Below are 19,055 nucleotides of genomic sequence, written 5' to 3' on the forward strand. Positions count from 1 at the left end.
CGCCATATTTCATTTGTTAGTAGAAAGTCACTGAGTCCAGCCCATGCTCTAGGGCTCAATGAACTGTATTTCTCCTCTTGACAGAGAGATTGTCAAAGAGTTCAAATTAGTACTGTTTACCAAGTAGTCATTAATTATTTACAGTTCTCTTACTTGCAAAACATACACACCCTTCCTAACGTTCCCCCACACCCCCCCCCCAGTCCCATCCCACTACAGAATGAGCTCAAAGTCCAGAATCTTTCCATTCAAATCAGGTTCCATTCCATCCAAATCAGGTTCCATTGTGAAGGAAGCCCCTTGAGTGTACTGTATTTTGTTCAGTCTACCTCCTTAAGTGCAATTGCTCTCAATTTGAAGACCTGTGAGTTCCAGAGAGAAGTTGTCTGCACCTTTGCTTCCAATCCCGCCCCACAACATACAATGGTGGGACAGGCATAACATAACCACTATAGATCATGGGGACAGGGATGGGAGGCGCATGAGTGTTGCTAGTCTCCACAATTGTGAAATACAACTGGGCAGAAATGAGAAGTTCCTTGATTAAGACTCGGTCTAACTCTGGCCTCTCCATGCCCTTGGTTCCACTCTTGGACTCTCTGTTCTGCTCTCAAGTTATCCTTTTGTTCCCATAAAATGTAGCCCTGTTGGTATCTGTGTGCTTTCTTGGAGTGATTTTTGCCAGAAGAATTGGCAGGGTAGGGAGGGCAGTTCCAAAAGTCTCTTTATTTTGTACTATCTCTGATCCTTGTAGTCCAAGCTCTAAACTGGCACTATTTTGCTAAATACTTCTTTAAAAATAACTTTGTGTGCTTTCTGTAAATCTTCTTGACATTCACTCCTCTAGACCAGTGGTCCCCAACCCCCGGGCCATGGACTGGTACTGGTCCGTGGACCATTTGGTACCAGTCTGCAGAGAAAGAATAAATAACTTACATTATTTCTGTTTTATTTATATTGAAGTCTGAACAATGTTTTATTTTTAATTGTCTCGGTCATGTGATACAGTTATCCGTTCCACCCTAAAGGCCAGTCCATGAAAATATTTTCTGACATTAAACTGGTCTGTGGCCCAAAAAAAGTTGGGGACCACTGCTCTAGACAACTGGTATCTCTTTGAGATAAAGTTTTTCTTTACCTTGGGCTTTGGCTAAATGACAACCTTAAGATTCTTGGAAGACCCACTCTTTAACTAACTACTCTGAGGCGCCACTTTCGATCTTTTTGAGAACTTAACAAAGAATTTTACAGCTATACCTTTGGCTCCACACGTTTTAATAAATATGCAAGCCAGGTAGGACTTTCAACATTCTGCCTGAAAATTTCCTTAAACCAGATTACCCAGTTCCTTGAGCATATTTTGTACTTTTCATGTTACTGCAGGCGACGGTGTTGCTAAACTTTCTGCTTACACTTCCCTCCTCTCCTGCCTCGTATATCTGTAAGGCTTTGGTTTCTTTTCTGATTTTATGACACCTTTGTGGGGTGTCCAATCTCCAAGTCATTCTTTTGGTTCCTGTCACCGCCTATTATTCTGCCTTCTCTATTCTAGCTTTAAGGTTTTGCTCACAGTACATTCCCATTACAGGTCTCTGACAATCAGTCATTTATTCTACAAATTTTATTGAGCACCTTCTGAACACAAGGCACTATATGAAATGATAAGAAATTTCTGGGGACTAAATAAAATAGTCTTTGCTACCATGTCCTAGTAAGGGAGGTATGTTAATCAAACAATCCCAGAAGCCAGGATAAAATTACAACTGAGGTGGGTGCATGAAGGAAAATTAGAGGTCCCTCTATAGATATACACTCTGTTATACTGGGAATGTGCTTAAGAAAAGCTTCCCGGAAGATGTGGCATTTAAGTAGGAACCTCCCGAAGTATTAATGAGGCATCTTTGAGGAAGAAAATAGATAGCATGTGGAAAGTGTATGAGTCAAGAAGATCAATGTATGTGAAGGACAGCAAGGAGACCTGGAGGCTGCAGCAGAAGAAAGGAGAACAGCTCCTGAGAATGGGCTCGAAGGCACAGCAGAGAAGGGTCACTTCACTCATGGGTGTTTATCCCGGCATGTGGTCATTAAGCCATTCAACAAACATTTAGCATCTATTATATGACATCATTGTGTACTTGGGAATACAACAGTGAATACATCACACCAGTTTCCTTCCCTCAAAGAGCATGGGAAGCTAGTGGTAGAGAGAGAGAGAGATAATAAACATAATGAAAAAAAAATCTCAGCTATAAAAAAAGCGCTGTGAAGAATTACAACAGAGTAATGTGCTAGAGAGTGGCTGAGGTACTTTAGACTGTGTGACCTAGAACAGTTTCTCTAAGGCTCTGCATCAGATATCTGACCTGTATCCATTATGTAAAGATAAGAGAGTACATGCCTCTCGTATGAGAGAAGAATGGTTCAGCAGAGGTCAATGTCAAAGCCGGAGGTTGGTGCAAGCTCACCATGTTCAGGCACTGAACAGAGATCCATGTGGTTGTAATTCAGATAAAGACAGCCCTCAGAAAAAGAAAAACCAGGAAGGGCATAGAATAGCCCAGCTGCGTGTGTGGCAGGAAGGGCATTCCCAGAAGAAGGAGCCACCTAGATGAAGGCTGGAAGTCAGGAAACAACGGGACTGATTTATTCTCCTCTGTATTCTTTTTTTTTTTTTCCCCTGACTGTTTTTGGTCCAGAGGTAAACAGATAACCCTGCCTGATACAGGACTGGTCGGGATGGGAGCCAGGAGAGGGGTCCGCAGCATCCAGACTAGGGGGAGGCTGGACACGGGGCAGGCACAATTCCCGAAACGCACCAAGACACGCAGTTACTGCCTTTCTCAAGTACACGGAGGGTCAGAGCGCAAGGAATTTGTTGGCTCTACCTGTGTCCACAGTACCTGGTAGGAACTCGACACATTATTTTTGAATGAGTGGGTGGGTGAAAATTACCAGATTTGGCGGAAGTTTCCTCTTACCAACTCAGCCTTGGAATTACTCAGAACATCGGGGCGCTTGGCCCTTTTCAAAGCCCCGTGAATTCTGGGAGGGTTCCTAGCAAGTCTTGTCTATCAACGCAAACAGGTCCAGAGAGGGTGCGCGATGCGCCCAGCCTCACGGTCAGTGCGAGTCCTTCCCCCGCTGCCCACACCGACTCTCGGCCCGCCCCCCGTCCCTGCCCCTCTCGCCTGGGTCTGGCGCCTCTCCCCTCCCGGGCTCTAATCTTGGCCGTGACTCCCGAACTGGCCAGGACCGGTCCCACCTCTCCGCCTCCCAGGCCAGCCCGCGCCAGCCTCAGCTTCCGGCGCGCAGCACCCAGAGGTCCCTCCAGGCCCGCGCTCGGTGAGTCCCCGCGCGCCGGCCCCGCCTCCCCGCCGGCAGGAACGCCGGCTGTCCCGGCTCCGGGCCATGGGGGCTCCGGGCAATGGGGGCTCCGGGCTCAGGGGCTCTGTGAGGCCTGGGGTCGGGATCTGGGCTTCCCCTTGGTGCAGCCGAGCCGCTCGCCCGGCCTGGTGTCTTCCAGCTGCAGGGTCGCGGCAGGGGGCTGGGTGGCCCCAGGCTGGAAGCTAACCGGAGCCCGAACCGCCCCTTGCGGTGGACGTGACAGGCCACGCTCACAGGAGAGAAAACTGAGGTCTGGAGAGAAACAGGGACAAGCCGAAGTTGACACGGGTGGTTCGTGACAAAGGGACAATCTATCCCCCTGGGCTGTCTGCTCCCATTCCGAAGTTCCTTACCCCATTCTCGGTACTGGGAAAAGCTATCTCCTCAGTGGTCCTGTGCAGGAGAAGTTCTGACTTCGGAGCCCCAGCGGGACCCCACAAAGTCCTTGAGGTTGTCTCACTCAGAGCCCATCACCCTATATACTCGACTGTATCTGTCGGGGCCTCTCAGCTGCCACCTGCCTAGGGGAGAGAGAAACTCCCCCACGTGCCCACAGAACTGGAAGTTAATAAAGTAAAGTATGCCCAGACTTGCAGTTAAGAGGTGTGGGCTCTGGCGTTTCTCCCCATTCCCCCCTACGCTGTGATTTTAGGCAAGTAAACTCTGAATCTTAGTTCTTGGCCGAAATTGGACGGTGTGGAGGGCAGAGGCGCCAGACCGAGGGAAGAGGGGCAGCGCGGTGAACAATAGAAATAGTACTTATTTCTTCAGGTTGCTTTAGAATTACGTGAACCTATGCACCAAGTCTGGCCCTAGGGAGGCCCTCTGTGCACCGTGACTGGTTACTAACCTTTGCAACAATGTTGGGAGACAATCCTGTAATATCCCTTGTTGAGGCAAAGAGACTGCGGTTCAGAGAAGAAAGCGATTCGCCAGGATTAACCAGGTCTACAGTCTCGGGTGGACTTCAGGAGAAATACTCCTCCGGGGACCCTGGCTGGGGGAGGGCAGAGGCCGATTAAAATCGATTGAGGCTGCAGGTACAGAAGAAAATATTGGGTCCCTTAAAAAAAAGAGGGGGGGGGAATACATGTTAACCATATTTTTAAATAAAAAATATTATGTACTATTAATGTTAAATTTTAAAATTGCACATGTGAAACCAAACTTGGTGTCATTAGAAAAAAGTGTAAGGTTGGGGTTTTGCGGGGCCCTTCAGAAGTCTGCGGGTGTGCCTGTCATTAATCTGCCTCTCCCTGGGAGGTAGAAGTGTGCAGCCAGCCCAGGGGCCCAGCTGAACTGGCTGATCTCTGGGGAGGAGTCAGCTTTGAGCCCTTCAAAGGGCAATTAGAAGAATGGGACACCTGTGGCTGAATGAAGGCTGCAGCCTGGCAGCTCAGCTTAGCCTTTGCCCCTTGCTAGAACTGCATTCTTTGGTGGAGCACAGGACTACAGCCTAACAGGTGGCTCAGAGCGGCCGCCCCTGCGCCTGCACAGCACAGCTCCCTTCTCTTGGGCTGGGTCTGTTTGGGTATGAGATCTGTGAAGCCATGAACGTCTTGCTGCAACACGGCAGCCCGCAGCGTTCTCAGAACCGCCTGGAGCAAGGACACTTAGGGGTGCCAACAGGAAGGAGGAATAGGCTGAGAGGCTGCCAAGCAGGCCACGCGGGCTCTGTAGTCTCTTCTTTCGGGGCTCCGCCCCCTCGCTGCACCGGATTTTTTTCCCCCCCCCTGCAGAGGGCCAATGGTTGGCTGAGGCCCCTCCCAGCGCTCCTCAACCGTGACCACAGCCCCATCGTGTGGCCAACTCTACCTAACCACTTCCAAAGAAATCTTTTTTTATACTCCAATTTTCCTCCAGGAATACATGCCTGATATCGAAAACAAAACAAAACAAAAAATTAAATAAAACCAAAAAACAAAGCACTCTATAAGAAGATAATTACACTCATAAAAAAAAATCCTAGGCCCCAAAATTCTATCCAGTGACTTTTAACATTTCTGAGTGAATCCTCCAGGCTTTTTACATTGCAGGAACACAAATAGAGACACCTGCACACACATCTTATTTGTTGGGGTGTTTTGGCTCATGAATTCCTGGGAACGAAACATTATGTTGTCGCTTCTGGCCACTGCATGGCTTGCACAGCATGAAGCACCATTATTTTAAAATACTCACATCTTTATTTGCTTGTCCAAACATAATTTAGAAGTGAAATTGCTAAGTCAGAAGAATTATTTTAGTATTTTGATATTTATTGCCAAATATTCCTCCAGAGAGTTTATATCAGTTTATCGGTGCACCAAATTATCTATCACATATCACTATCAGCAGTATATAAGACTGTCCATTCTCCATAGCCTAGCCAACATCAGGTATTTATATTGTTTTAAGTATCTTCCAAGTCTATAGGAGAAAAATAGTCCCTTTTTATTTACATTTTGACTACTCATGATTTGAATATGTTTTTATTTGTCTATTAGCAGGGTTTTTTTTTGTCAAATTCTTTCAGAGACATGTAAAATTTTCATGTATGAAAGATTATTACATACTGTTTTTTACTCTTCTCCTAAGTGTCAGGCTTGTAAAGCCCAAAATTTGCCAGTATTTTTTTTATAAATAAATGTTTATTAATTTTAATGGGGTGACATCAATAAATCAGGGTACATATATTCAAAGAAAACATGTCCAAGTTATCTTGTCATTCAATTATGTTGCATACTCATCACCCAAAATCAGATTGTCCTCTGTCACCTTCTATCTAGTTTTCTTTGTGCCCCTCCCCTTCCCTTTCCCCCCTCTCCCTTTTTCCCTCCCCCCCCCAACCACCACACTCTTGTCCATGTCTCTTAGTCTTGTTTTTATGTCCCACCAATGTATGGAATCATGCAGTTCTTGTTTTTTTCTGATTTACTTATTTCACTCCGTATAATGTTATCAAGATCCCCACCATTTTGTTGTAAATGATCTGATGTCATCATTTCTTATGGCTGAGTAGTATACCATAGTGTATATGTGCCACATCTTCTTTATTCAGTCTTCTATTTTTTTACAGTGATTAAAGCCTTTAAGCAAACTCTTGGCCAATACAGCAAGAATCCATAAAAGAGTAGTGTCCTTAACATGTTCACCAAGTCCAATTTGCCAGTATTTTATAATACTTTAATGTTCTTTTCCTATATTTAATAACTTAAATATTTTTAAAATCCAATTGGACTATATTTTTGAGTAAGATGTGAACCATAGAGCTAGATTTATTTTGTTTATCTGATTATTTAAATTAATAGATGTGTTTCTTTAAGAACAGATTTTTCAAAACTCCTATGCTCCGCCTGTCAATTCCTGCCTTTCCCCCTAAACCCCTGATACCTATAGATCATTTCACTGTTTCCTTAGTTTTGCCATTTGGAGGCTTTTATATAGTTGGACTCATACACTATGTAGCCTTTAAATATTGGCTTCTTTCGCTAAGTAAGTGAAAGTTTTCTCTAAATGCAGGTGCATTTAAGATTTCTCTATGTCTTTTTCATGGCTTCATAAATTATTTGTTTTTAGCATTGAATAATATTTTTTAATCAATTAATTAATTTATTTAGACTAGTCTGCATTCCCACCAGCAGTGCAGGAGGGTTCCCCTTTCTCCACATCCTCACCAGCACCTATCATGTGTTGTTTTGTTAATGAGCACCATTCTGACTGGTGTGAGGTGGTATTTCACTGTGGTTTTAATTTGCATCTCTCTACTGATTAGTGATGTTGAACATTTTTTTCATCTGTCTATTGACCATCTATATGTCCTCTTTGGAGAAGTGTCTGTTCATTTCTTTAGCCCATTTTTTGATTGGATTGTTTATTTTCCTGGTGTTGAGTTTTACAAGTTCTTTATAAATTTTGGTTATTAACCCCTTATCAGACGTATTGTTGAATATCTCCTTCCCATTGTGTGGTTTGCCTTTTTATTTGGTTTATATTGTCTTTAGCTGTACAAATCTTTTTAGTTTGATATAGTCCCATTTGTTTATCCTGTCTTTTATTTCACCTGCCTGTGGAGATAAATCAGCAAATATATTGCTGTAAGAGATATTGGTGAGCTTACTGCCTATGTTTTCTTCTAAGATGCTTATGGTTTTACTACTTACATTTAAGTCTTTTACCCATTTTAAGTTTATTTTTGTGAATGGTGTAAGTTGGTCTAATTTTATTTTTTTGCAGGTAGCTGTCCAATATCCCAACACCATTTGTTAAAGAGACTGTCTTTACTCCATTGTATGCTCTTACCTCCTTTGTCAAATATCAGTTGTCCATAGAGCTGTGGGTTTATTTCTGGGTTCTCTGTTCTATTCCATTGATCTATATGCCTGTTCTTATGCCAGTACCAAGCTGCTTTGAGTACAATGGCCTTGTAGTATAACTTGATATCAGGAAGTGTGATACCTCCCACTTTATTCTTCTTTTTCAAGATTGCTGAGGCTATTTGTGTTCCTTTTTGGGTCCATAATATGTGTTAGATATTTTTGAAGTATGTCATTGGTATTTTAATTGGTATTGCATTGAATTTATAAATTGTTTTGGGTAATATAGACATATAATGATGTTTATTCTTCCTATCTATGAACACGGTATATGCTTCCACTTGTTTGTATCTTTCTTGATTTCTTTTATTAATGTTTTATAATTTTCCGAGTACAAGTCTTTAATCTCCTTGGTTAAATTTACTCTTAGGTACTTTATTTTTTTTGTTGCAACAGTGAAGTAAATTGTTTCCATTAATTTCTCTTTTTGACAGTTCATTGTTGGTGTGAAAAATGCCTCTGATTTCTGTGTATTAATTTTATACCCTGCCACCTTGCTGAATTCATTTATCAGGTCCAATAGTTTTTTGACTGAGACTTTAGGATTTTCTGTATACAGTATCATATCATCTGCAAATAATGATAGTTTTACTTCCTCTTTTGCAATTTGGATGCCTTTTATTTCTTCTTCTTGTCTGATTGCTGTGGCTAAGACTTCCAGTACTATGGTGAATAAGAGTGGTGAAAGGGGCACCACTGCCTTATTCCTGATCTTAACGGGATTGCTTTTAATTTTTGCCTATTGATTATGATGTTGGCTGTGGATTTGTCATAGATGGCCTTTATCATGTTGAGGTATGTTCCCTGTATTCCCACTTTGCTGAGAGTTTTAATCATAAATGGGTGCTAGATTTTTACCAAATGCTATTTCTGCATCTACTGAAATTATCATGTGGTTCTTCCTCCTTCCTTTTGTTTATGTGATGAATCACATTGATTGATTTGCAAATATTGTACCATCCTTGCCTCCCCAGAATAAATTCCACTTGATCATGATGTATGATTTTTTTCATGTATTGCTGGATCCGGTTTGCTAATATTTTGTTGAGGATTTTAGCATCTAAATTTATCAGGGATATTGGCCTATACTTTTCTTTCTTTGTATTGTCTTTGCCTGGTTTTGGAATCAGAATGCTCCCCTCATAAAAGGAGCTTGGAAGTCTTCCCTCCTCTTGAATTTTTTGAAATAGCTTGAGAAGAATAACAGTTAGTTCTTCTTTGAATATTTGGTAGAATTCACCTGTGAAGCCATCTGGCCCAGGGCTTTTGTTGGTTGGGAGTTTTTTGATAACTGTTTCTATCTCATTTGTTGTAATTGGTCTGTTTAGGTTTTCTGATTCTTCAGATTGATTTTTGGAAGATTATATGTTTTAAGGAATTTGTCCATTTTATCTAGGTTGTCTAATTTTTTGGCATACAGTTCTTTATAGTATCTTCTTACAATATTTTGTATTTTTGTTGTGTCAATTGTTATTTCTTCATTCTCATTTTTAATTTTATTTATTTGAGTTCTCTTTCTTTTTTTCTTGGTGAGTCTGGTTCATCGGTCTTGTTTACCCTTTCAAGGAACCAGCTCTTGATTTCATTGATCCTCTGTATTGTTTCTTTAGCCTCTATGTCATTTATTTCTACTCTGATCTTTATTATTTCCTTTGGACTTTACTTGCTGTTCCTTTGGACTTTACTTGCTGTTCCTTTCCTAGTTCTTTTGATGCAGGGTTAAGTTGTTTATTTGAGCTTTTTCTAGTTTCTTAAGGTATGCCTGTAGTGCTATGAACTTCTCTCTCAGAACTGTTTTTGCTGTGTAGCATAAATTTTGAGTTGTTGTATGCTCATCATCATTCATTTCTAGGAGTTTTTAAATTTATTCTTTGATCTCATTGTTAACCTACTCGTTATTTAATAACATGCTATTTAGTTCCCATGTGTTTGAGTATTTTTCAGTTTTTCTGTTGTGTTGATTTCTAGTTTCATGCCATTGTGATCAGAGAAAGTGCTTGATATGATTTCTCTTCTTAAATTTGTTGAGACCAGTTTTGTGCTCTAACATGTGGTCTATCCTAGAGAATGTAGCATGAGCACTTGAAAAGAATGTATATTTTGCTGCTTTAGGGTGAAAGTTTCTGAATATATTTATTAAATCCAGTTGATCTAGTGTGTCCTTTAAGTCTGTTGTTAATTTTCTCTCTTGAGGATCTATCTAGTGATATTAGTGGGGTATTGAAATCCCCTACTATTATAGTATTGCTGTTGATCTCGCCCTTTATATCCATCAAATTCTGCTTTATATATTCAGGTTCTCCTATATTAGGTGTGTAGATATTTATAATGGTAATATCTTCCTGTTGAATTGCTCCCTTTATCATTATGTAGTGACCTTCTTTATCTCTTACTATAGCCTTTGTTTTAAAGTCCATTTTGTCTGATTAAGTATTGCTACCCCAGCTTTTTTTATTTCCATTTGCATGAAATATTTTTTTCATTGTTTTACCTTCAGTCTATGTATATTTTTTGTTTTGAGGTGTGTCTCTTGTAGACAGCATATGTACGGGTCCTGTTTTCTTATCCATGCTGCTACCCTATGTTTTTTGATTGAATCATTTAATCCATTTACATTTAAGATTATTATTGATATGTAATTGTTTATTGACATTTTATTCTTTAAAGCTATATTCCTCTTTTACTATATTCTTTTCCTTTTTTGTTCTGTTTACAACAGGCCCCTTAACATTTCCTGCAGCATTGGTTTGGTTGTAATGAATTTCTTGAGGGTTTTTTTTCTTTATCTGGGACGCTTTTTATTTCTCCATCAATTTTAAATGATAGCCTTGCTGGATAAAGAAGTCTTGGTTGTAGGCTCTTGTTCTGCATTACTTTGAATATTTCTTGCCATTCCCTTCTGGCCTCAAGTGTTTCTGTTGAGAAGTCAGATGTCATCCTTATGGGTGCTCCTTTGTAGGTGATAGCCTGTTTTTCTCTAGCAGCTTTTAATATTTTCCCTTTATCTCTTAGCTTTGGTATTTTAATTATGATGTGTCTTGGTGTAGATTTCTTTAGATTTCTCTTTAATGGAGTTCTCTGTGCTTCTTGAACTTGTGTGACTTTTTCCTGCATCAGTTTAGGGAAGTCTTCAGTATGATTTCATTGAACTAGGTCTCTATCCCTTGTTCTTTCTTTTCTTCTTCAGGAACCCCTATGATGCAGATGTTGTTTCTCTTTAGGTTGTCACAGAGCTCTTTTAGTTTCCTCAGATTTTTTAAGCCTCTTTTCTTTTTGCTGCTCCACTTCTGTATTTTTGTTTATCTTGTCTTCTATATCGCTGATTCAATCCTCTGCTTCATCCAGCCTGCTTTTTTTTTCAGCCTGCTTTTAATTGCTTCTAGTGTAGTCTTCATTTCTGATATTGTATTTGTTATTTCTGACTGGTTCTTCTTTATTATTTCAGTGTCCCTTTTTTTTTTTTTTGTATTTTTCTGAAGCTGGAAACAAGGAGGCAGTCAGACAGACTCCCGCATGTGCCCGACCGGGATCCACCCGGCACTCCCACCAGGGGGTGATGCTCTGCCCATCCGGGGTGTCGCTCTGTTGCGACCAGAGCCATTCTAGCTCCTGGGGCAGAGGCCAAGGAGCCATCCCCAGTGCCCGGGCCATCTTTTGCTCCAATGGAGCCTCGGCTGCAGGAGGGGAAGAGAGAGACAGAGAGGAAGGAGAGGGGGAGGGGTGGAGAAGCAGATGGATGCCTCTCCTGTGTGCCCTGGCTGGGAATCAAACCCGGGACTTCCATACACCAGGCTGACGCTCTACCACTGAGCCAACTAGCCAGGGCTTCAGTGTCCTTTTTGATGCTTGTTATTTCTTTATTTATGTGCTCATTTTGTCCACCCATTGTTGTTCTAAAATCTTTCAGCATTTAATAATCATTATTTTAAACTCTGCATCCAGTAGTTTGCTTATTTCCATCTCAATTCATTTTCTGGGGGTTTCTTTTGTTGATTTATTTGGGTTGTACTTCTCTGTCTTCCCATTTTGTCTGTATACCCTCCTCATTTGGGTGTTTTTTTGAAGAACTGGCTAAGTCTGGTGTTGATGTTGTCTGCCTCCAATTTTCAGTTGTGTTATTTCTAGGTCTTCTTGGGGTTGGCATCAGCTGTTGTTTGTAATCTGCTGTCCTGGTTTTTGTTTTAGGATAATGCTCTCCTAATATAAAAAGTTAGAAAATAGTCCTTATATTTTTATTTTCTGCAACAGATTGTAGAGAATTTGTCTAATTTTTTCCTTAAATGTTTGGTGGAGCTTACCAGTGAACCCTGGTCCTTTCTGTTTGAGGATGGTATTATTGATTCAGTGTCTTTAACAAACATAGACTAATTTAGATTGTGTTTCTCCTTGGGTGAGTGTTGCTGAATTTTGTGTTTCAAGGAATTGTTTCATTTCATCTAACATCAAATTTCTGGGTGTAAAGTTATTTATAATATTCTTTCATTATTATTTTAATGACCATGAAATCAATAGTGATAGCCTTTCTTTCATTTTTGATATTAGTAATTTATGTCTTGTCACAATGGCAATCCAAGTCATGAGACAAGTGCTGGTGCAAAGAGAAAGATATTTGCTCAAGAGCTGGAAGCCTGAGAAGATGGGACATTTCAGAAACCCACCTTAACATCTATCAGTGTAGGCAGAGGTTTTTATAAGGAAAGCAAGGGAAAACAGAACAAAGAAATCAAGGGGAGGAGGCTGAAAAGTTTTTTATGTTCAGGCCAGCACACTCTGTTCAGATAATGGGTTGAAGGTCAGTGTATCTCCTGGAGCTGAAAGTCTGAAGGTTGGAGTCTGCTTCTTATGTTCACACTGGAACTGAAACTGCTGATTCCTGCAAAGTGTACTTAAAAATTTGTTTTATTTTTTTTTAACATGCAAGCACTAGTTTTGAGAGAAAAGATTAGGTTAAAGTAACAAGCTGAGGTTGACACCTACTTCACGGGTAGGTTTATATAAATTCTGTTCTATAGTTAGATTAATATAAGTAGTATAGCATATTCATTTTCTGTTACAGTTCTCCACTGTCAATTTTCTTTTCATATTCATGCAATTAGAGGTGTCTTCCTAAACTATTGGGGGAATGAAAGATTTAATTCTGCTGTAAAGCAGACTTTTGTGAGTTAAAAGCAGAGACAGTCTGACAGGTGGTGATGCAATGGATGGAGTATTGACCTGGAACATTAAGGTCCCAGGTTTGAAACTGCAATGTCACCAGCTCAAATGTGGGGTTGTTGTTTTGAGTGGAAGATAATTGACATCATCTGAAGGTCACTGGCCTGAGCCCCAAAGGTTGCTGGCTTGAGCCCCAAAGGTCATTGCCTTGAAGCTCAGGGTTGCTGGCTTAAGAAGTTAGTGGGTGATCACTGGCTTGGCTTGAGCGTCCCAGTCAAGGCATGTGCAAGAAACAATCAATAAACAACTAAGGTGAAGCAACTATGAATTGATGCTTCTCACTCTCTTCTTTCTCTCTCTCTGTCTCTATCTCTCTTCCTCAAAAATCAATTACAAAAAGAAAAGCAGATACATTTCTTAGAGGTGCCTGTTGGGCAAATACAATTTTCCAACGCAGGAAAAACAAGCTATAAAAACTTTAAAACAATAAAGATAAGCATCACAAAGAAAAGAATAGTTTAACCTGATTTTAAAATTTCTCTTAACATGGAGTCCTTGTGGTATCCATGAAAATAGACTTGCAAACCAATTTTTACTTTCCTGAAAGAGAGGAATGTGGTGGTCCAAGGTCTGTTGCAGCCGGGTAGCTTTTGTCTAATTTTTGCAACACTTGTTTTTACCTGAGATAAACGTGCAACAGGGGGAGTTGATGGTCACCCACACACACCCCTGTTTTGCTAACATGTAGACAAATTTGCTAAAGAAGCTATTTCTGTGACAGATATATGAAGACATTATCTGTCCAGGTGTAGCATGTAGAATAGATAGGAAAATGTAAAAAATATTTTGTCACTTAGGCATGGAAGAGTTCTGTCTTTTGAAGAGATACTCTAGATATTCAGGAGTACATGTCCATTTCTCTGGAGTAGAGTCAGAGCCCCCTTCAGGTAGGGCTCTTTTTACTTGAATATAATAAACCCAGAGCTTTATTCCTGCAAGTTTCAAAGACACATGTGTGTCATCAACAAATCATTAAGAGGCTGATCCATTGCTCAGCTCTTCTGCTCCTTAATTTCTTTAAGTTTTTATTTAGCAGGATTCTGTCTCCTTGTTAAAATGGGTACAATGGCTCATCATTAGGGTTTTTTTTCAATTTTAATGGGGTGACATTGATAAATCAAGGTACATATGTTCAGAGAGAACATCCCCAGGTTATTTTGACATTTGATTATGCTGCATTCCCATCACCCAAAGTCAAATTGTCTTCCATCACCTTCTAATTGATTTTCTTTGTGCCCCTCCCCTTCCCCAACTCCCTCCCTCTCCTCCCCCTCACCCTGTAACCACCACATTCTTGTCCATGTCTCTGAGTCTCATTTTTATGTCCCACCTATGTATGGAATCATATAGTTTTTAGTTTTTTCTGATTTACTTATTTCGCTCAGTATAGTGTTATCAAGGTCCATCCATGTTGTTGTAAATGATCTGATGTCATCATTTTTTATGACTGAGTAGTATTTTATAGTATATATGTACCAAAGTCTTTTAATCCACTCATCCACTGACAGACACTTGGGCTGTTTCCAGATCTTTGCTATTGTGAACAATGCTGCCATAAACATGGAGGTGCATTTTTTCTTTTGAAACAGTGCTATGGTGTTCTTGGGGTATATTCCTAAAAGTGGGATAGCTGGGTCAAAAGGCAGTTCAATTTTTAATTTTTTAAGGAATCTCCATACTGTTTTCCACTGTGGCTGTACCAGTCTGCATTCCTACCAGCAGTACAGGAGGGTTCCCTTTTCTCCACATCCTTGCCAACACTTGTTCTGTGTTGTTTTGTTGATGAGTGCCATTCTGACTGGTGTGAGGTGATATCTCATTGTGGTTTTAATTTGCATTTCTTTAATGATTAGTGATGTTGAGCATTTTTTCATATGCCTATTGGCCATCTGTATGTCCTCTTTGGAGAAGTGTCTATTCATTTCTTTCACCCATTTTTTGATTGGATTGTTTGTCTTCCTGGTATTGAGTTCTACAAGTTCTTTATAAAATTTGGTTATTAACCCCTTATCAGATGTAGAGTAGGTTTTTTAGAATTAAGATAACTCAGTGTTCTGTTTGCTTCTCAAATTCAAGGCTTTAGTTCTTTCTACAGACTTCGGAAGTTCTCATCTATTATTTGTTTGAATATGTTCTCCATTCCATTTTCTCTCTCTTCTCCTTCTGATATATCCATTATTCTTATGTTGCTCTTTCTGATGGAGTCAGACAATTCCTGTAGGGTTATCTCATTTTTTTTTTAATTTGTGAGTCTCTCTCCTCTTCTCTCTGTAGTACCTCTAGTTGCCTGTCTTCTACGTCACTAATTCTCTCCTCTATCTGGCCTGTTCTATTGGCTAAGCTTGTTACCTCATTTTTCAGTTCATGAATTGAATTTTTCATCTCTGTTTGATTTATTTTCATAGTTTCAATTTCCTTGGTGAAGTATTCTTTCTGTTCATTGAGTTGTTTTTTGAGCTCCCTAAATTGCCTTTCTGTGCTTTCTTGTATATTCCTGGGTATTTTTAGGACTTCAATTTTAAAATCTTTGTCATTTAACTCTAAGGTTTCTAAGCTATTGAAATTTTTTTCTATAGATTTTTTCTCACCGACCTGAGCTAGATCACTATCTTTTGTATCCATGATATTAGATTTCTTTTTCTTTAATGGAATTTGAGAGTGGTATTGTTAATAACATTAATAAGAGTTGACAAAAAAATTTTTTTGAGAAAATGCAGTGAAAAACTGAAAATTCTATTGTGCTAAGTGGAATGAAAATAAGTAGAATGGAGGGCCTGGGTTGTGGGGGGGGGTGACAAAGAGGCAAAAAATGAGGCAAACCCATAAAATGGCACAAGGAAAAAAATTTGGATCAAGAATAAAATAATTTGTTTGTAAATGATGGTTGAATGAGAGAAATAATGTAAGAGAAAAGAAAAAAGAAAAAACATACAGAGAAAAATGAAAATTCTATTGTATTAAGTGGCAAAAAAACTATAGAATGGAGAGCTGGAGTTGGGGGAAATGCTAAAGAGAGAAAAGCAAAGTAAAAAGCACATAAAATGCCACAAAGAAAAAATTTGAATCCAGAATAAAATAATTTGTTTGTGGGTAAGATTCAAATGAGAGAAAAAGGTGAAAGAGAAAAGAAGAAACAAAAAGAGAGGGAGAGAGAGAAAATAAAATTGAGTTAAGTTTTTTGGAATGTAACACTCATAGAAAAAAAAGAATGGAAAATGTAACACCTATGGGTAATAACATTCAAAATGAAAAGAAAAAAAATAAAATGGAAAGAGGATAAAATAACCAAGGTGGAAGGAAAAAAAGGATAAAAAATTCAAGAAAAAAATGGAAAAAGTAATAAAGACTGTGGATTTTTTTTTTCTGGTTTTGAGAAGTTATCGTCTTCCTTTTTCTTTCTTCTCTCTCTTTTTGGCTGGTGGCACTTTACCCCAGGTTCTGTCCCTGTGGCACTCTTAGGCAGAGATTTGCTGTTGTGTTGCTATGGTGATGACATAAACTAGGCCTTAGTCCCGTTGGTAGGCATGGCTTGTTAGCATTTGCAGGCTCTGACAATGGGATAGTCCATTTTCTCAGAGCCTCTCTCCAAATCTCTTCTTCCTGAACCAGCAGCCTGGGACTCAGCTGTGAAGTTGCCCCAGCCACTGCCTGGAGAGCAAGAGGCTCTAAGAGCTTCCAAATCCCCCCTGTATCCCCACTCAATGCAGGGTTCTGGGTAAGGCTTTGCCAGCCAGAGCAGGCAGGGCTGGGAGCCAATTGCCTTTCAGGTATCTTTCTATGAGCCTCTGGGCATGCCTCAGCACTCCGCAGATCTGCTCTCCACAGGCTGTCTGAAGCTGCCTGCATGCCCTTCCCCCCACCAATTCTGCAGTTCTCTTCCCCAGGAGTGTGCTTTGTTAGCCTGTATGGCTGGCAGAGGAGCTGTGCCCAGACAGGTCCAAGTGTAGGGAAGCTGGCTTTCATGCACTTCCCACACACTATTGTTTGGGATGCCAGGATTATTCAGAAACTCTGGTCACAGCCCACACAGAAGGTCACTACTGACAGTCTCCGACCCAGCCCCTCTGTCTGGGAATGCGGGCACCCACGCCCAAAGTGCCAGGTGGATTCACTCACACATTGCCCATGCTTCCTGACCGGGATACTGGAAGTAAACAAGGCAACTGCTCTCCCACCTCTGCCGGTGTCTGCTGCTGGTGTTAGCTCCACTTGGCTGAGTCATGGGCACGCTCTCTCCTTGGCTTGAATGTCTCTGCCCTAGCCCAGCTTTTTCCATGCCCCCAGCCCTCACTTTCTCTCAGTTCCATGTGAAAGCAGCCCTTGCTCAGGTCAGTGAGGAAAGCGGAATACTCCATTCTCTGTCTTATTTCCTTCAGAGTGGGTTATATATTCAGCCACCTTTTGCCCAATCGTACCTTTGTTTGATGTATGTGTATTTCAGATGCTCCTGAGATTGTTTTTCTGTCTCTAGTTGTTGAATTTGTTGAAGTTTCAGGGAGAGGTATTAGGAGCACTCCTCACAGTGCCATTTCTCTAGCCAAGGTTTTTTTCAATGTATGGTTTATCTTTTCAGTTTTTCAGTCAGTTGAGGTCTACATGATGCATGTAGTTTCCATGGGATCCACAGTGCTTTGCTTATATTCTGATGTAAATAAAGATTCATTGTTACTCTGAATACTATCAGGAAGTCTAAATCCAGGAATATTTCTTTGATCAAAAATTTTGCTACTTCAGTTGCTTTTCCTGTCCTGGTGGGGTATATTCTATCCATCCAGAGGAGGTATTTACAAAAACTAGTAGGAACTTGAAGTTTCTAAATTGTCCTAGGCATTTGGGAAAAAATCAACTTGCCAGCCCTCAAAAAGACATATTTCTTTATATTGTAACTTTTTTTCTGTTTTCTTGTGTTAAGTCTTGGGGTTATTTTGGTACATAAATGGCATCCCTAGGTTATCCTCTGAGTTGTTCTCTGTAGGTGTGGCCCCTTTACGTGAGACCAAACTAAATCAGCCAGTGCATCCCTTCCATAGTGTGTTCCCTCATGCTTCCTCACTGGGTATACCAGAGCCTCAGGGAGCAAAATCATGCCATAGGCATTAATTCTTCATACAGAACTAAAGTTAGTATTAGTAAATCCCCACTCATGGGCTCATTCTTCATCCCATTTGGCATAATGGGGTTTAAACTCTGACAGATCCAAGCTGGGTATTGAAGCCACAGTTAACGAAGTCTCTCAGGTGGTTTGTTTCACTGCCCCATCAGCTACTTGATTCCCTTCGGCTATTTGGGAATTATCTTTCTGATGTCATGAACAAAGCATAATAGCAACTTGAGCTGGCAGGTTCACTGCTTCGGGTAAGTTCAGAAGTTCTGTTCAGTGCTTAATGTCCTTATTTCCTGAGATTAAGAGGCCCCTTTCTTTCCATATTGCGTCGTGGATGTGTACTATCAAAAAATAAAGCGTATTTAGCGTCAGGATAGATGTTTGCTTGGCTGCCTTGAGGCAGTGCTAATGCTCTGGTGAGAGCACTGACCCAGCCTTCTAGGCCATGGAAGCTGCAAACTGGGCATGTGCCTCTGTTGCCTTGTAGATGGTCACTGCAACATCCCCAGCTCTTCCTTTCCCATTTTCCATGCTTCTGTCAGTATGCCACTCCCGGTCCAAGGCTACCAGCTGCTGGTCTGACAGGTCTGGTTGGCTGGAGTAAATCTGGTCAGTAATTTCTAAACAGTTATGTTGGAGGTCTATTACCTTACTCAGTAGTGTAGCTAGGTTTAAGATAGTTGTAGTTTGTAAGGGAACATTTGTGTTATCTAGCAAGATGGCCTGGTATTTGCCCATCAACCCAGGTGCTAGCCCAGGGGTCGGGAACCTATGGCTCGCGAGCCAGATGTGGCTCTTTTTTTTTTTTTTTTATAATTTTATTTTTTTAATGGGGTGACATCAATAAATCAGGATACATATATTCAAAGATAACAAGTCCAGGTTATCTTGTCGTTCAATTATGTTGCATACCCACCACCCAAAGTCAGATTGTCCTCTGTCACCTTCTATCTTGTTTTCTTTGTGCCCCTCCCACCCCCTATCCCTCTCCCATTCCC

At 40.6% G+C, this 19,055-nt stretch overlaps 1 protein-coding gene across 1 annotated transcript in view; it reads left to right on the forward strand.

Annotated features, from left to right (window-relative positions):
• The first annotated feature begins 3,184 nt into the window (after nucleotides 1–3,184).
• Nucleotides 3,185–19,055, forward strand: part of ALDH1L1 (aldehyde dehydrogenase 1 family member L1) — a 91,629-nt gene continuing 75,758 nt past the window's right edge. Inside the window, exon 1 of the mRNA XM_066247504.1 lies at nucleotides 3,185–3,342. The gene's annotated coding sequence lies outside the window, so the exon portion shown is untranslated. The remainder of the gene's footprint in view (nucleotides 3,343–19,055) is intronic.

Source organism: Saccopteryx bilineata, chromosome 11 (genome assembly GCF_036850765.1).
Source record: "Saccopteryx bilineata isolate mSacBil1 chromosome 11, mSacBil1_pri_phased_curated, whole genome shotgun sequence".
Classification (NCBI taxonomy): Eukaryota; Metazoa; Chordata; class Mammalia; order Chiroptera; family Emballonuridae; genus Saccopteryx; species Saccopteryx bilineata.